Below are 17,584 nucleotides of genomic sequence, written 5' to 3' on the forward strand. Positions count from 1 at the left end.
CCTGTGCAGGAAACTAGACCCGCAGTTTGTGTTGTCCTACGATAAGGTGATGATGGGGTGGCCCCAAGGTCCTCAGACTCCCTTCCCGCCCCGGATGTGGCTGCTGATCAGCATGACCAAACGTGAACTTTGGAATGCAAGGTCGGCACTCATCCATAAAGGGGCAGATTTGAGGGCCTGGGGATTATATCGAAAGATTGTGGCGGACTTGGATTTCAGGATGGAGCGGGACATCATCCAGTGGGGCTATCACGAGGCCAAGGAAAGGTGGAAGGGCCTTCTGCGGCCATAGCCCCACTAACATCTTGGTGAGTACGAGCTCCATCCAGGAAGGTCGGTGTGGCACGTGAGTTGTGAACGCACGCACCTTATACTGTGCCTTTCTTGGTGGTGCGTTAATGTTTTTTTTTTCAGTGTCACACCATAAAGTTCACAAGGATCGGAAACCCTTTGCAATGGGATTTTAAGCCTGGGGGTGATTTTGAAAATAACCACTGACACTCAATGGTTTTTGATTAATATTTGCTTATTTATTGAATGTCTGGTGTGGTTTATGTATTTTATATTTAAATTTTAAACTCTGATATGGGCTGAATTTTAACGGTGTGTTAATGTCTTGTTTGAAATCCTTTTAAGGAGATTATAATTGTAATATTTTATTGATTGAAATAAAAATTGTAATTGAATTTGAAATAGCCGGAATGATGAGTGAAGGTTGGCCGAGTTGATGAAGTGACGGGTATCCAACTCTGACTGGTTAGATAAAAAAAAAAAAAAAAAAAAAAAAAAAAAAATCTGTTCTTATCAGTTTAATATCTGATACGTCCCCCATGGAGGGGACCACATATTAAACGGATTTTTGGAACAGGGAGCCGGAAGTGGGGCTTGCCCCGTCCGCTCCACGCATCGACCCGGTATTGCAGTGCTTCCGGGAATGGTGCACCTCTACTGCCCCCTGTTGTCGAAAGGCAGAACTGACTGACTGACTGACTGACTGACTGACTGACTGAGTGACTAATAGACTGAGTGCTGTGAGGGGGGCGGCCCTGTCTGTGCGTGGCCCCCGTTTCCCGCCGTTTTTCTTTTTTTTTTTTTTTTTTTTTTTTTTAAAGGAAGGTGACACACTGTTTGTGCGGTGGACAGCTGCGCTGAGGTAAGGCATGATGTCATCTTTGCCTTTTGAATTTCCCCTCATGTTTGTTAAAATGATTGCTGTCTTTTGAGAGGACAGGAGGACAGGGAGGAGTCGGGGCCCCGAGGACGGCGGCTGCGACGCCCCTGGGCATTCTACTCCGAGCGGGGGCGTCACGCAGGCCCGGCTAACGGCGACGGGCTTGGCGGCGGCCCCATATCGACTCGGGTCTCTCTTCATCCCGTATAAATCTTTCGCCTTTTACTAAAGATTTCCGTGGAGAGGGATAGCGATGAGTTCATGGTATTTTTGGAGGCTCTGCCCAAGCAGAGCTGCACTGCTGCTGTCAAAGGAAGACTGGGCCCGGCTTAGCGGCTGGCGTTAGGTGCCCGGTGGCGCGGCTGTGGTCTCCCTGGATCACGCGTGGACTCGCCGGGCGACACCTGCCAGAGGGGCTGGTGAGGGCTGAGCCGCGCCAGCTCCGTCGGCATCCCGCATGCCGGCGCCCGGCGGGGCGCAATTTGTGGGTATCGCTTCTCGGCCTTTTGGCTAAGATCAAGTGGATTTTATGCTCTTTTTTATCGCTTTTAAAGGACTGCGTCGGGTTTTTTAGAGGAAGGCACGGTGACCCTAATGCGTGACCAGTAGGTGGCTTGACCGCCGCTGCCACGGGGCGACCCGTGCCTTCCTTTTAGCCTTTTATCCCTGCTTTTATTTTCGTTTTTATTAGGCTGGGGATCCCGCAGTGGCTGGTGGCTTGTCCGCCGCCCTGCTGGGGGAACTGGTGTTTTTATTTCTTAGCTGCTTTTATAGTTTAGTGTTCCTCGGCTCATCCCGGATCGGCGGACGGCGGCCGGACCACGGCGGACGTCGGGACCACGGCGGCAGGAGGACTCTGCTCCAGGGACGACGTCGGTGGACCTTCCCGGATGGCGACGGCCGGCGGTGCTGCGAGGAAGCCCTTCAGCGGGCCGTGGCTGGTAGCAGGCGGTGGCCTGCGTAATACCGCCCGGTTCTGCTGGAGGGCCGAAGGGGAGGTGGGCACCTTCCCTGACCGCCTGGCCTTCATCCGGGAGGTGGCCTTCGGGGAGCTGGGCCTCCGCATGGAGGACATCCTCTGTGTGCAGCGGAATGGACCTCACCAGTTCTTCGAGGTCACCCTGTCCACCGACGAGAGTTACTCCAAGGTCCTGGAGCGGAGCAAGGAGAGGGCTCAGTACCCTCTCCTGGGTCAGTATACCATCGAGCCGCTGTGGTGGCCCGACAAGCGAGTGATAACTGTACATTGTTTTAATCCTCATATCACCGCCGAGGCCGTCCGCCAGTTCCTCAACAAGTATGTGGACCTTCTTCCTGGCCACAAGGATATTCGGGATGAGCTGGGGATCTGGACTGGACGACGCCAGTTCCAGGCCCGCCTGCGCCCGGACGCTAATGGCGCGGGCGGTTTTAGTCATCCCCCAGCCTATTTTAATCTACAGGGCAATAAGGCTTACTTGTTTTATTCCGGACAGCCTCCCTTCTGCCGACAGTGTCACAGCTTCGGACACACTCTGGAGGGATGCGCCAACCTGCGCTGCCGTAACTGCCTGGAGCCGGGGCACATGGCCAGGGACTGCAAGGGCCCCCGTCGCTGCATCCACTGCAACGGTGAGGACCATCTGGCTCGTTCCTGCCCCCAACGGAAAACGTCATACGCCGACGCTCTGTTAGGCAGCAGAGCTGTCGGCAAGGAGAGTGGTGGGGGAGCGCTAGCCCCCACATTAGGGCAGGAACAGCCGGCGGCGGGGGCAGGAGGAGAAGCCCTGGCCGAGGTGGAGGAGGCCCCAGGGACAGTGACAGCGATGCAGGAGGGGTCTCCAGTCCTGGCTCCGGGCGTCAGCAGCAGGAGGAGGAAGAGCGGCGCATCCCCCCGGAGGAGGAAGAAGAGCAGAAGGGAGGTACAACCCGACGCGTCCAGCCCTCCGGCTGCCACTTTGTCAGCAGTGGCGGCCGGGGACCAAGGCCGAGAGAGTCCCCCCTCCCCGACGGTGGGGGCCCCCCATCCGGTGTGGGACTTGGGACAGTCCCCTGCGCCCCCCCAGGAGTACAGTAGTGTGCAGGATAAAGCCAATGAACAGGAGTACCTGGGGGGGCTGGAACTGGGGGGCCTTTTGGGTTTGACTGAGGAGGGGGGGCAGTAATGCGGTATTGTTTTTAATGGCTGGCTTTTATTATTTTATTGTGTTGTTTTTAATTGTATTTTACCTTTTTAACATTTCATGGCCAATTTTAATATTGTCACCTTGAATGTCAGGGGTTTGAGGAACGTTTTAAAGCGCACATCTGTTTTTAATCAGCTGGCATCTTCTCCCTTCAGCATTTGTTTTCTGCAGGAAGTCCACCTCCGGGACCAGCGGGACGAGGCTCTCTTTTCACGACAATGGAAGAGGGGTAGATCCTACTGGAGCGTAGGTGGTGTCCACTCCTCAGGCGTCGGGATCCTTTTTGGCGACCGCGCCTTTGAAGAAGTAAGATCGTTTACCGTTCTTCAAGGTAGGGTTTTGGGAGTGGACGCCACATGGAGGGGACAGCGCCTCCGGGCCATATGTGTCTACGCTCCAGTGGAGGCCTCGTCCCGTATAACTCTCTTTGAAGAGTTGTCCCCGTTTTGTGTCACAGATCGACACTTGATTTTAGGAGGGGACTTTAACATCTCGTTGGAGGGTAGACAGGATGTCAGCTCTGGGCACTTTCGCCATTTTATTCGTTCCTTTAAACTTGTTGATGGTTTTAAGACATGCAACCCCAGCATGCCGGGCTTCACCTGGCATAATAGTCGCGGAGCCAGCAGTCGCATCGACTACATTTTAGCTTCACCCCCCGTTGTTTTTAAAAAGGTGTCCCTCTCCCCACAGTGGCCCACTGACCACTTGGCAGTGGAGGCCACTGTTTCCATAGACGCCCCTGAATATGGGGGCGGCTATTGGAAAATGAACCTGCAGATCCTGGAGGAGAGCGATTTTAGACACCTTTTTTTAGATCACTTCTCCGAGTGGCAGAAGGACAAGCCTACCTTCCCCTCCGTGGCTGAATGGTGGGAGAGTGTGAAGGATAGGATCCGAACCTTCTCCATGCAGTACAGCAAGCAGCGCAGGATGGAGAAGAAATTCTCCATTCTGCAGCTGGAGAGAAGGTTGCGGGATGAATACGCCGCTCACAACAACGGGGGCGCCATCGATCACGAGCGACTGCTTGGCATAAAGGGTGAGCTGAGGCGCCTGCATGAACAGGCTGCCTCGGCCCTAATGCTCCGCGACAAAATGTGCCTGTTGGAAAACAATGAAAAGTGCAACGCCTTTTTTTTCCAGAGAGCCAGGGAAGCCCGGGAGGAGAAGAGCTTTGTCTCTCTCCGTGCCTCAAATAGCAACAAGGTGACTACAACATCAGACATGCTGGAGGTTGCCAAATTGTTTTATTGTGATCTTTTTAAGGTTAGGGACACGGACCCGGTTGTAGGGGAGCGGTTCCTAGACAACATTTTACCTTGCCTTCCCAGTGACATTCGTGACGGCTTAGAAGCCCCCATCACCTTGGCCGAGCTGACCGCAGTGCTTGGCAAGATGAACCGCCGCAAGGTACCGGGCCTTGATGGGCTCCCGGTGGAATTTTATTCCACCTTTTGGGATGTCCTCGGGCCGGAATTACTGCAGGTTGTAGAGGACGTTCAGCGCCGGGGTTTGCTCACTAGGAGCATGAGGTCAGGGGTTCTTTCTTTGTTGCACAAGAAGGGCGATCGTGCCGACCTTGGCAACTGGAGGCCCCTGACCATGCTTTGTGTAGACACAAAGCTCATTGCAAAGACCCTTACAGAACGCCTGAAGAAGGCCATGGCTCATCTGGTTCACAGCGATCAGACGTGTGGAGTACCGGGTCGATCGGCGACGTGGAATCTCCATCTCATCCGCGACGCCATCGCCTGGGTGGAGGACAGGAACCTCCCTCTCCTGCTGGTCAGCTTGGACCAGGAGAAAGCCTTTGACCGGGTAGATCACCGCTTCCTGTTTCAAGTATTGGGTAAGTTTGGCTTTGGACCCAATTATCTGGGGTGGTTACACACTTTGTATAACGAAGTTGGAAGCCATGTTGTTATCAATGGCTTCCTGAGTGACTTGGTGCCCCAGCTGAGTGGAGTGAGGCAGGGATGTCCCCTCTCCCCCCTCCTCTACGCGCTCTATATAGAGCCACTGGCGTGCGCCATTCGCGCCCACCCCGGGGTCGATGGCCTTCTTATCCCAGGAAGCCGGGGGAAATCTGTTAGGCTGACCCAGTACGCGGACGACACCACCCTTTTCGTCTGCTCTGATCAGTCTCTCGGTCATGCCATGAGCCTTGTTCATGCGTTCGGTAGGGCCTCCGGCGCGACGCTCAACCTCAGTAAGTCGGTGGCCAAGTATTTCGGCAGCTGGAAGGCGAGGGAGGACGTCGCAGGGGGTCTCACCCTCTGTGACGGACCTCTCAAAGTGTTGGGGGTCAACTTCCTTTCGGATGGTGCCGCCCGTTTGAACTGGGAGGAGCGGTTGGCGATCGCCAGGCGGAAGATCGGACTGTGGAAGTCCAGGTCCCTGTCCTTCCAAGGTAAGGTCTTAGCCTTAAAAGCGGATATTCTTCCCACCCTGCTCTACCTTGCACATGTGTACCCTTTGCCCCGCTTCATGCGCAGAGGCCTGACGAAGGACGTTTTCAACCTCGTCTGGGGGGGCAGGTATGAGTACGTGCGTAGGGAAGTGATGTATCTCGGAAAGGACAGTGGGGGGAGGGATGTTATTGACTTTCCTCTCAAGCTTGACTGCCTGTTCTTCTCGCAGCTCTGCGCGCGCCTGGCAGCTCCCCTCGAGCACCCCCATCAGCACTTTGTGCGTCTGTGGCTGGCTCTCCCCATGAGACGTCTGGTGGCGTCGTGGACCAACCTCGGCCCCAAGGCTGAGACCCTGCCGGCCCACTACAGCCACGCTGTCAAGTGGAGTAAGTCTTTTCCGGCAGGTGTCAAGACAGAGGCCTTGACCAAGCATAGAGCGCTTTACAGTGCTTTGCTTGGTCATAGGGATACTCGGGCCATGTTGGGCCTGGAGGAAGGCACATGGGCGAGAATCCAGCCTAAGGGTTTGGATCACAGGCTGCAGGACCTGAACTGGCAGTGCCTTCATGGTAAGCTGCCAGTCAGGGACGTCTTACATAGGCATAAGCTGACCAGACACCCCCGCTGCCCCAGGCCCGAGTGCAGCGAGGATGAGACCATCAGGCACGTGTTTTGGGACTGTGGGCATGCACAGAGAGTTTGGGGGTTGGTAGCGGGCCTGTGTGGACGTGTGGACCTGCAGCCCGGTCTGACCTACGACAAGGTGTTGAAGGGGTGGGACCCCAACCTCCATAACCCCTTCGGCCCCTGGATGTGGCTGCTGGTCAGCATTACCAAGCGAGAGCTGTGGAATGCCAGGACCGCGCTCATCCGCAGAGGGGTTCATCTGGAGGCACAAGGGGTATTCCGTAAAATCCGGGCCGACTTGGGTTTCAGGATGGAGACTGACGTCATCCAGCGGGGCTATCACGAGGCCAAGGAGAGGTGGAAGGGCCTCTTTTGGCTTTAGCCCCGTGTTGTTTAGGTGGTGACGCTCCATTCTACAGGGTGGACATGACGCACCTTTCTGGAGCACACAGAAGGTACTTTGGGTTTTAGGTAAGTGTGCTTGGTTTTTGTGCGTGTGTTGTATTTTAAATATTTATTTATTTATTTATTTATTTATTTTTTTAAATAATTGCATGTACAGAACTTATTGTGCACTACTGGTTGATCACTTTTAGCACGTGTTTATTAATATTAACATTATTTATTAACATTTTAACTTGTTTGATGTGCTTTGTGTTTGTGATTAACCGTATTTTATGCCCGAAGTCACAGATTTTATGTGTGTGAGGATGGTATATAACCCTGTTTTAACCCGACCCTTGTGTTTGAAGTTTGAGGTCTGCGGGTCTGTTCCTCTTTTAAGGTTTTAACTTTTTAATGACTTGCATTTGAGGTGACATTTTATTTGTATAAATGGCCATATCAATGTAATTAAAGGTTATTTGTTTGTAATTTTAATTGTTGATTGTATTGTTTATATATAGTTCTGCATATTTTGCTTGTTTAATTCTATTTTAATATATATTATTAATGTTTGGTTGTACAGGCATTGATGTGTATAACTTGGAAAATTTCAACCTTTTACATTGTTGTTATGTTGCTTTATGATGAGTACTGTTTTTGCAGGAAGAGGTTGTTTTAATATTCCGTGTTGACAATGCCATGTTTTAAAAGTGTGGTTTTTATTCAATGTCTTAAATTGCTTGTGTCAATGTGTGTGCAGAACTGTTAAATAAAGTATTGGAAAAAAAAATCTGTTCTTATCAGTTTAATATCTGATACGTCCCCCATGGAGGGGACCACATATTAAACGGATTTTTGGAACAGGGAGCCGGAAGTGGGGCTTGCCCCGTCCGCTCCACGCATCGACCCGGTATTGCAGTGCTTCCGGGAATGGTGCACCTCTACTGCCCCCTGTTGTCGAAAGGCAGAACTGACTGAGGGGCTGGTGAGGGCTGAGCCGCGCCAGCTCCGTCGGCATCCCGCATGCCGGCGCCCGGCGGGGCGCAATTTGTGGGTATCGCTTCTCGGCCTTTTGGCTAAGATCAAGTTTTTAAAAACTTTTGGCGTTTTTCTTAGCCGTTTTACCCGTCGTGTTTTTTAGTTTAGCGGATACCAAGGGGATCCTAATGCGTGCCCAGCAGGTGGCCTGACCGCCGCTGCCACGGGGTGAACCTTGGTATCCTGTTTTAGTGTTTTTCAGCCCTTGTTTGTTTTTATTCACTTTTATTATTTTATTTTTTAGTCTAGTTTTTAGCTCAGCCCGTCTTGGACTACGGCGGAAGGACCTCTGGAACACTGCGCCTTGCTCCACTCCGAGTGGGACGGCTGATGCCGGAGCACCCCAGCTGGAGGACGGCAGCTACGGCTCCCAGGACGGCAGTGACGGCCCCAGCGGCGGCTCCAGTGGCCGGGACGACCCCCTCCTCCGGACCGGGTCCGATGGTAGGTGGCGGTCTGCTTAACACGGCCCGGTTCCGTTGGAGGAACCTGGATGGAGAGGCCCAGTTTCACGACAGGGTCTTCTTCATCCGGGAGGTGGTGTTTGGTGTGCTGGGCTTTAAGCTGGAGGACCTGATCTGCGTCCAGAGGAACCATCCCCAGAGGTTTCTGGATGTTACCTTGGCCTCTGAGGAGGCATACCGGAGGGTGCTGGAGCAGAGCAAGTCCGACCACCTGCTCTTGAATATGTACTCGGTTGAGCCCTTGTGGTTTACGGACAAGCGGGTGGTAACGGTGCATGTGTTCAATCCTTACGTGTCGGCGGAGGCCGTCTGCCATTTCCTCACTAAACACGTTGAGGTTTTACCAGGACACAGAGACGTCCGGGACGAGCTGGGTGTGTGGAATGGGCGCCGCCAGTTTCAGGTGCGACTGCGGCCGGATGGAAAGGGGGGATATCTTCATCCCCCAGCCTACTTTTCCATCGGGCCCAACAGGGGGTACCTGTTCTACACTGGACAGCCTACCTTCTGCCGGTCGTGCCAGGGCCATGGACACAAGGCGGAGGACTGCCCGGACCTTAAGTGCCGTAACTGCCTTGAGCCCGGGCACATGGCTAAGGACTGTAAGGGCCCCCAACGTTGCCGCCACTGTAGCAGCGAGGAGCACCTGGCCCGTGTCTGCCCCCAGCGCTCCTATGCGGGCGTTCTGGCGGGTGGTGGGCAGGTGAGGCGGGTGCCGGACCGGGAGCTGCTCCCTGCCCCAAAGCCAGGGGGGCCTCAGGAGAGGTCAGTGGGGGCCCAGGAAGAAGTGGCCAGGTCCCCAGTGAAGACCCCGTTGGGGGCTGAGGGGCCCCGGGCTCAGGCTGGGCAGTCCCCGCAGGCCCGGGCCGGGGTCACCAAAAGGAAGAAGAAGGGTGACCCCAAGGACAAAACTAAGAAGACGAGGAAGGAAGCAGAGGAGGCAACAGGTACCCCCAAGGAGGCGGCGCCCCCAGCTGAGGCCCCTGTACAGGTCGTATCGCCCCCCGCCCCCAAAACAGAAGATATAAGTTGGAATTTGTCAATGTTGTCCCCAGCCCTTCCCCAGGAGGACATTACCTTTTCGGGCCTGGAGGTTTCACCAAACGACCAGGCCTACCTGGAGGACTCCATGCTGGGGAAAATTCTGGGCATGAGCGGGGAGGGGGAACAGGGGTCTTAATAGCTGGTTTTAGGGTTTATAGTTTTTAAAATTTTTATGGTTTTAATTTCTTATTGTTTTATTCTTTTTTTAATCCCCCCATGGCTGATTTTAAAATTTTTACTGTTAACGTCAGAGGGTTGAGGAACCCAGTCAAAAGGGCCGCGGTCTTTGATGAACTGACATCCTCCCCTTTCAATCTCTGTTTCTTGCAGGAAGTCCACCTCAGGGACCAGCGGGACGTGGCTCTTTTCTCACAAGCGTGGAAGAGGGGTAAGTCCTGCTGGAGCGTTGGTGGTGTCCATTCTTCAGGCGTCGGCATCCTTTTTGGTGACCGGGCCTTTGAGAATGTGAGTACCTTCACTGTAGTGCAGGGAAGGGTTTTGGGAGTGGACGCCACCTGGAGAGGTCAGCACATCCGGGCGATGTGCGTTTACGCTCCAGTGGAGGCCTCGTCCCGCATTGCGCTTTTTGAGGAGCTGGCCCAGTTTTGTGTCACTAATAGACACATAATTTTAGGAGGGGACTTCAATACTTTTTTAGAAGGGAAAGGGGATGTCAGCACTAAACATTTTAGGAATTTGATCCGCAGCCTCAACCTCTCTGATGGTTTTAAAACGTGCAACCCCACAGATCCGGGCCATACCTGGCACAACAGTCGTGGGGCCAGCAGCCGTATTGATTATATTTTAGCTTCGCCCTCTGTTGTTTTTAGGAAGGTTTTGAGGTCTCCACGGTGGTACTCGGACCATACATCGGTCGAGGCCACAGTTTCCATCGACGCCCCTACCTTCGGGAGGGGCTATTGGAAGCTGAACGTGGAGATCTTAGAAGAGAGAGACTTTAGGTCTCTCTTCCTGGATCATTTTACTGCGTGGCGGGGCTGTAAGGCAGCCTACGTCTCCACGGCCGCATGGTGGGAGAGCGTAAAAGAGAGGGTTAGAGCTCTAGCTATCCACTATTGCGGCCAGCGTAAAGCTAAAAGGCTTTACGAAATCCAACGGCTAGAGACCAGGCTGCAGAGGGAGTATGCCCGCCACAACAACGGAGGGGCTTTTAACTTTGAGGAGGTGCAGGCAGCCAAAGCTAAGCTGAGGGGCCTGCACGAGCAATCGGCTGCGGCCTCCTTGTTTTGGGCCAGGGCTTTGGAAAGGGAGGAGAATGAGAAATGTACAGCCTTCTTCTTTAATAAGGTGAAACTGGCCCGTGAGGAAAAGTGTTTCACTGCCCTCCGGGACCAAGGAGGCAACCTGGTCTCCGATTCGGCCCGGATGCTGGAGGTTGCTAAATGTTTTTACGGTGACCTTTTTAAGAAAAGGGAGACCGAACCTGAGCTAGGGGAGCAGTTTTTATCTAAACTCAAACCTAGTCTTCCCAGTGAGGCAAGGGACAGCTTAGATGCCCCCTTCACTCTAGCCGAGCTGACTGAGGTGCTAGGCAAAATGAACCGGCGCAAAGTTCCTGGTCTCGATGGACTCCCCGTGGAATTCTATTCCACGTTTTGGGAAGTCCTCGGGCCGGAGCTGCTAGAAGTGGCTGAGGACGTGCAGCGTCAGGGCATGCTCACCAAGAGCATGCGGTCAGGGGTCTTGTCTTTGTTGTACAAGAAGGGCGATCGTGCCGAACTTGGCAACTGGAGACCCCTGACAATGCTTTGCGTAGATGCAAAGATCATAGCAAAGACCCTAACTGAGCGCCTAAAAAAGGCCATGACCCACCTGGTCCATAGTGACCAGACTTGCGGGGTCCCGGGTCGATCTGCGACTTGGAATTTACATTTAATTCGGGACGCGATCGCCTGGGCTGAGGACAGGAATGTCCCTCTGGCACTCGTTAGCTTGGACCAGGAGAAGGCGTTTGACCGAGTGGACCACTGCTTCCTGTTTGGGGTATTGAGCAGGCTAGGTTTTGGGCCTAAGTTCTTGGGATGGGTTCATGCGCTTTATACTGAGGTTGGTAGCCATGTGTCGATTAATGGTTCCCTCAGTGATTGGGTTCCCCAGTCAAGTGGAGTGAGGCAGGGTTGCCCTCTCTCCCCCCTCCTCTACGCTCTATATATAGAGCCGCTGGCGAGCGCCATCCGTGCCCATCCAGGTATCAACGGCCTGATCCTGCCAGGGAGTGGGGGCCTGACGGTAAAGCTGGCCCAGTACGCAGACGATACCACTCTGTTTGTGTGCTCGGACCATGCGCTCGGTCACGCCCTGGGCTTGGTGCAGGCGTTCGGGAAGGCCTCCGGGGCTGCACTTAACCTTAACAAGTCGGTGGTCAAGTACTTTGGCAGCTGGAAGGCGAGAGAGGACGTCCCGGGGGGGCTCACTCTCTGCGGCGGCCCTCTCAAGGTGTTGGGGGTTAACTTTCTTTCGAAAGGTGCTGCCCGGGTAAACTGGGAAGAGCGTTTGACGATCACCAGGCGGAAGATGGGGATGTGGAAGGCCAGGTCCCTGTCCTTCCTGGGTAAGGTTCTCGCCTTGAAGGTTGATATCCTTCCCACCCTCCTCTACCTCGCCCATGTGTTCCCCATGCCCCGCTTCATGCGGAGAGGCTTAACTAAGGATGTGTTTAACCTTGTTTGGGGCGGCAGGTATGAGTATGTGAGGAGGGAAGTGATGTACCTTGGAAAGGACAGTGGGGGGAGGGATGTTCCTGACTTCCCTCTCAAGCTTGACTGCCTGTTCTTCTCCCAGATCTGTGCACGTCTGGTGGCTCCCCTAGAACACCCCCACCAGTATTTTGTTCACTTGTGGCTGGCCCTGCCCATGAGACGTCTGTTGACGTCGTGGTCCAACGCCGGGCCCAAGGCGGAGACGCTGCCGACCCACTATCACCATGCTATTAAGTGGAGTAAGTCTCTTCCGGCAGGTCTCCCCCCAGGGACCCTCACCAGGCACCGAGCCCTGTATCGGGCTGTGCTGGTGAAGAGGGGAACCCGTGCTGTGCTGGGCCTGGAGAAGGACACCTGGACCAGGATCCAGCCCAAGGGGTTGGATAACCGGCTGCAGGACCTGAACTGGCAGTGTGTGCATGGTAAGCTGCCGGTCAGGGATGTACTGTACAGGCACAAGCTGACCAGACACTCAGGCTGCCCACGTCCCGAGTGCTCAGAGGAGGAGACCCTCAGGCACGCCTTTTGGGACTGTGGGTATGCCAGGGAGGTCTGGAGATCAGTGCAAGGCCTGTGCAGGGAACTAGACCCGCAGTTTGTGTTGTCCTACGATAAGGTGATGATGGGGTGGCCCCAAGGTCCTCAGACTCCCTTCCCGCCCCGGATGTGGCTGCTGATCAGCATGACCAAACGTGAACTTTGGAATGCAAGGTCGGCACTCATCCATAAAGGGGCAGATTTGAGGGCCTGGGGATTATATCGAAAGATTGTGGCGGACTTGGATTTCAGGATGGAGCGGGACATCATCCAGTGGGGCTACCACGAGGCCAAGGAAAGGTGGAAGGGCCTTCTGCGGCCATAGCCCCACTAACATCTTGGTGAGTACGAGCTCCATCCAGGAAGGTCGGTGTGGCACGTGAGTTGTGAACGCACGCACCTTATACTGTGCCTTTCTTGGTGGTGCGTTAATGTTTTTTTTCAGTGTCACACCATAAAGTTCACAAGGATCGGAAACCCTTTGCAATGGGATTTTAAGCCTGGGGGTGATTTTGAAAATAACCACTGACACTCAATGGTTTTTGATTAATATTTGCTTATTTATTGAATGTCTGGTGTGGTTTATGTATTTTATATTTAAATTTTAAACTCTGATATGGGCTGAATTTTAACGGTGTGTTAATGTCTTGTTTGAAATCCTTTTAAGGAGATTATAATTGTAATATTTTATTGATTGAAATAAAAATTGTAATTGAATTTGAAATAGCCGGAATGATGAGTGAAGGTTGGCCGAGTTGATGAAGCGACGGGTATCCAACTCTGACTGGTACGGAAAAAAAAAAAAAAAAAAAAAATCTGTTCTTATCAGTTTAATATCTGATACGTCCCCCATGGAGGGGACCACATATTAAACGGATTTTTGGAACAGGGAGCCGGAAGTGGGGCTTGCCCCGTCCGCTCCACGCATCGACCCGGTATTGCAGTGCTTCCGGGAATGGTGCACCTCTACTGCCCCCTGTTGTCGAAAGGCAGAACTGACTGACTGACTGACTGACTGAGTGAGTGAGTGAGTGAGTGAGTGAGTGACTAATAGACTGAGTGCTGTGAGGGGGGGGGACCCTGTCTGTGCGTGGCCCCCCGTTTCCCGCCGTTTTTCTTTTTTTTTTTATTTTTTTTTTTATTTTTTAAAGGAAGGTGACACACTGTTTGTGTGGTGGACAGCTGCGCTGAGGTAAGGCATGATGTCATCTTTGCCTTTTGAATTTCCCCTCATGTTTGTTAAAATGATTGCTGTCTTTTGAGAGGACAGGAGGACAGGGAGGAGTCGGGGCCCCGAGGACGGCGGCTGCGACGCCCCTGGGCATTCTACTCCGAGCGGGGGCGTCACGCAGGCCCGGCTAACGGCGACGGGCTTGGCGGCGGCCCCATATCGACTCGGGTCTCTCTTCATCCCGTATAAATCTTTCGCCTTTTACTAAAGATTTCCGTGGAGAGGGATAGCGATGAGTTCATGGTATTTTTGGAGGCTCTGCCCAAGCAGAGCTGCACTGCTGCTGTCAAAGGAAGACTGGGCCCGGCTTAGCGGCTGGCGTTAGGTGCCCGGTGGCGCGGCTGTGGTCTCCCTGGATCACGCGTGGACTCGCCGGGCGACACCTGCCAGAGGGGCTGGTGAGGGCTGAGCCGCGCCAGCTCCGTCGGCATCCCGCATGCCGGCGCCCGGCGGGGCGCAATTTGTGGGTATCGCTTCTCGGCCTTTTGGCTAAGATCAAGTGTAGTATCTGTTCTTATCAGTTTAATATCTGATACGTCCCCCATGGAGGGGACCACATATTAAACGGATTTTTGGAACAGGGAGCCGGAAGTGGGGCTTGCCCCGTCCGCTCCACGCATCGACCCGGTATTGCAGTGCTTCCGGGAATGGTGCACCTCTACTGCCCCCTGTTGTCGAAAGGCAGAACTGACTGACTGACTGACTGACTGACTGACTGACTGACTGACTGACTGAGTGCTGTGAGGGGGGGGGCCCTGTCTGTGCGTGGCCCCCGTTTCCCGCCGTTTTTCTTTTTTTTTTTTTTTTTTTTTTTAAAGGAAGGTGACACACTGTTTGTGCGGTGGACAGCTGCGCTGAGGTAAGGCATGATGTCATCTTTGCCTTTTGAATTTCCCCTCATGTTTGTTAAAATGATTGCTGTCTTTTGAGAGGACAGGAGGACAGGGAGGAGTCGGGGCCCCGAGGACGGCGGCTGCGACGCCCCTGGGCATTCTACTCCGAGCGGGGGCGTCACGCAGGCCCGGCTAACGGCGACGGGCTTGGCGGCGGCCCCATATCGACTCGGGTCTCTCTTCATCCCGTATAAATCTTTCGCCTTTTACTAAAGATTTCCGTGCTTCCGGGAATGGTGCACCTCTACTGCCCCCTGTTGTCAAAAGGCAGAACTGACTGACTGACTGACTGACTGACTGACTGACTGAGTGAGTGAGTGAGTGACTAATAGACTGAGTGCTGTGAGGGGGGGGGACCCTGTCTGTGCGTGGCCCCCGTTTCCCGCCGTTTTTCTTTTTTTTTTTCTTTTTTATTTTTTTTTTTAAAGGAAGGTGACACACTGTTTGTGCGGTGGACAGCTGCGCTGAGGTAAGGCATGATGTCATCTTTGCCTTTTGAATTTCCCCTCATGTTTGTTAAAATGATTGCTGTCTTTTGAGAGGACAGGAGGACAGGGAGGAGTCGGGGCCCCGAGGACGGCGGCTGCGACGCCCCTGGGCATTCTACTCCGAGCGGGGGCGTCACGCAGGCCCGGCTAACGGCGACGGGCTTGGCGGCGGCCCCATATCGACTCGGGTCTCTCTTCATCCCGTATAAATCTTTCGCCTTTTACTAAAGATTTCCGTGGAGAGGGATAGCGATGAGTTCATGGTATTTTTGGAGGCTCTGCCCAAGCAGAGCTGCACTGCTGCTGTCAAAGGAAGACTGGGCCCGGCTTAGCGGCTGGCGTTAGGTGCCCGGTGGCGCGGCTGTGGTCTCCCTGGATCACGCGTGGACTCGCCGGGCGACACCTGCCAGAGGGGCTGGTGAGGGCTGAGCCGCGCCAGCTCCGTCGGCATCCCGCATGCCGGCGCCCGGCGGGGCGCAGTTTGTGGGTATCGCTTCTCGGCCTTTTGGCTAAGATCAAGTGTAGTATCTGTTCTTATCAGTTTAATATCTGATACGTCCCCCATGGAGGGGACCACATATTAAACGGATTTTTGGAACAGGGAGCCGGAAGTGGGGCTTGCCCCGTCCGCTCCACGCATCGACCCGGTATTGCAGTGCTTCCGGGAATGGTGCACCTCTACTGCCCCCTGTTGTCGAAAGGCAGAACTGACTGACTGACTGACTGACTGACTGACTGACTGACTGACTGACTGAGTGCTGTGAGGGGGGGGGCCCTGTCTGTGCGTGGCCCCCGTTTCCCGCCGTTTTTCTTTTTTTTTTTTTTTTTTTTTTTAAAGGAAGGTGACACACTGTTTGTGCGGTGGACAGCTGCGCTGAGGTAAGGCATGATGTCATCTTTGCCTTTTGAATTTCCCCTCATGTTTGTTAAAATGATTGCTGTCTTTTGAGAGGACAGGAGGACAGGGAGGAGTCGGGGCCCCGAGGACGGCGGCTGCGACGCCCCTGGGCATTCTACTCCGAGCGGGGGCGTCACGCAGGCCCGGCTAACGGCGACGGGCTTGGCGGCGGCCCCATATCGACTCGGGTCTCTCTTCATCCCGTATAAATCTTTCGCCTTTTACTAAAGATTTCCGTGCTTCCGGGAATGGTGCACCTCTACTGCCCCCTGTTGTCAAAAGGCAGAACTGACTGACTGACTGACTGACTGACTGACTGACTGAGTGAGTGAGTGAGTGACTAATAGACTGAGTGCTGTGAGGGGGGGGGACCCTGTCTGTGCGTGGCCCCCGTTTCCCGCCGTTTTTCTTTTTTTTTTTCTTTTTTATTTTTTTTTTTAAAGGAAGGTGACACACTGTTTGTGCGGTGGACAGCTGCGCTGAGGTAAGGCATGATGTCATCTTTGCCTTTTGAATTTCCCCTCATGTTTGTTAAAATGATTGCTGTCTTTTGAGAGGACAGGAGGACAGGGAGGAGTCGGGGCCCCGAGGACGGCGGCTGCGACGCCCCTGGGCATTCTACTCCGAGCGGGGGCGTCACGCAGGCCCGGCTAACGGCGACGGGCTTGGCGGCGGCCCCATATCGACTCGGGTCTCTCTTCATCCCGTATAAATCTTTCGCCTTTTACTAAAGATTTCCGTGGAGAGGGATAGCGATGAGTTCATGGTATTTTTGGAGGCTCTGCCCAAGCAGAGCTGCACTGCTGCTGTCAAAGGAAGACTGGGCCCGGCTTAGCGGCTGGCGTTAGGTGCCCGGTGGCGCGGCTGTGGTCTCCCTGGATCACGCGTGGACTCGCCGGGCGACACCTGCCAGAGGGGCTGGTGAGGGCTGAGCCGCGCCAGCTCCGTCGGCATCCCGCATGCCGGCGCCCGGCGGGGCGCAGTTTGTGGGTATCGCTTCTCGGCCTTTTGGCTAAGATCAAGTGTAGTATCTGTTCTTATCAGTTTAATATCTGATACGTCCCCCATGGAGGGGACCACATATTAAACGGATTTTTGGAACAGGGAGCCGGAAGTGGGGCTTGCCCCGTCCGCTCCACGCATCGACCCGGTATTGCAGTGCTTCCGGGAATGGTGCACCTCTACTGCCCCCTGTTGTCGAAAGGCAGAACTGACTGACTGACTGACTGACTGACTGACTGACTGACTGACTGACTGAGTGCTGTGAGGGGGGGGGCCCTGTCTGTGCGTGGCCCCCGTTTCCCGCCGTTTTTCTTTTTTTTTTTTTTTTTTTTTTTTAAAGGAAGGTGACACACTGTTTGTGCGGTGGACAGCTGCGCTGAGGTAAGGCATGATGTCATCTTTGCCTTTTGAATTTCCCCTCATGTTTGTTAAAATGATTGCTGTCTTTTGAGAGGACAGGAGGACAGGGAGGAGTCGGGGCCCCGAGGACGGCGGCTGCGACGCCCCT

At 54.1% G+C, this 17,584-nt stretch overlaps 9 non-coding genes and 3 pseudogenes across 9 annotated transcripts; all 12 read left to right on the top strand.

Moving 5' to 3' along the window:
• Positions 1–752: 752 nt before the first annotated feature.
• On the top strand, positions 753–948 carry LOC140579972 (U2 spliceosomal RNA). The gene has a single exon (XR_011983763.1). It is a non-coding gene; the product is annotated as a U2 spliceosomal RNA (small nuclear RNA).
• A 404-nt stretch (positions 949–1,352) lies between these two features.
• Positions 1,353–1,466, top strand: LOC140580022 (U5 spliceosomal RNA). The gene has a single exon (XR_011983802.1). It is a non-coding gene; the product is annotated as a U5 spliceosomal RNA (small nuclear RNA).
• Positions 1,467–7,496: 6,030 nt separating this feature from the next.
• LOC140579905 (U2 spliceosomal RNA) lies at positions 7,497–7,705 on the top strand (annotated as a pseudogene).
• A 5,635-nt stretch (positions 7,706–13,340) lies between these two features.
• LOC140579967 (U2 spliceosomal RNA) lies at positions 13,341–13,533 on the top strand. Its single transcript, XR_011983758.1, has one exon. It is a non-coding gene; the product is annotated as a U2 spliceosomal RNA (small nuclear RNA).
• Positions 13,534–13,955: 422 nt separating this feature from the next.
• Positions 13,956–14,069, top strand: LOC140580023 (U5 spliceosomal RNA). Its single transcript, XR_011983803.1, has one exon. It is a non-coding gene; the product is annotated as a U5 spliceosomal RNA (small nuclear RNA).
• A 195-nt stretch (positions 14,070–14,264) lies between these two features.
• Positions 14,265–14,456, top strand: LOC140579855 (U2 spliceosomal RNA). Its single transcript, XR_011983702.1, has one exon. It is a non-coding gene; the product is annotated as a U2 spliceosomal RNA (small nuclear RNA).
• Positions 14,457–14,870: 414 nt separating this feature from the next.
• LOC140580265 (U5 spliceosomal RNA) lies at positions 14,871–14,912 on the top strand (annotated as a pseudogene).
• A 444-nt stretch (positions 14,913–15,356) lies between these two features.
• LOC140580024 (U5 spliceosomal RNA) lies at positions 15,357–15,470 on the top strand. Its single transcript, XR_011983804.1, has one exon. It is a non-coding gene; the product is annotated as a U5 spliceosomal RNA (small nuclear RNA).
• Positions 15,471–15,665: 195 nt separating this feature from the next.
• On the top strand, positions 15,666–15,857 carry LOC140579867 (U2 spliceosomal RNA). The gene has a single exon (XR_011983713.1). It is a non-coding gene; the product is annotated as a U2 spliceosomal RNA (small nuclear RNA).
• A 414-nt stretch (positions 15,858–16,271) lies between these two features.
• On the top strand, positions 16,272–16,313 carry LOC140580266 (U5 spliceosomal RNA; annotated as a pseudogene).
• Positions 16,314–16,757: 444 nt separating this feature from the next.
• Positions 16,758–16,871, top strand: LOC140580025 (U5 spliceosomal RNA). Its single transcript, XR_011983805.1, has one exon. It is a non-coding gene; the product is annotated as a U5 spliceosomal RNA (small nuclear RNA).
• Positions 16,872–17,066: 195 nt separating this feature from the next.
• LOC140579879 (U2 spliceosomal RNA) lies at positions 17,067–17,258 on the top strand. Its single transcript, XR_011983723.1, has one exon. It is a non-coding gene; the product is annotated as a U2 spliceosomal RNA (small nuclear RNA).
• The last annotated feature ends 326 nt before the right edge of the window (positions 17,259–17,584 follow it).

This window comes from Paramormyrops kingsleyae, chromosome 18, assembly GCF_048594095.1.
Source record: "Paramormyrops kingsleyae isolate MSU_618 chromosome 18, PKINGS_0.4, whole genome shotgun sequence".
Taxonomy (NCBI): Eukaryota; Metazoa; Chordata; class Actinopteri; order Osteoglossiformes; family Mormyridae; genus Paramormyrops; species Paramormyrops kingsleyae.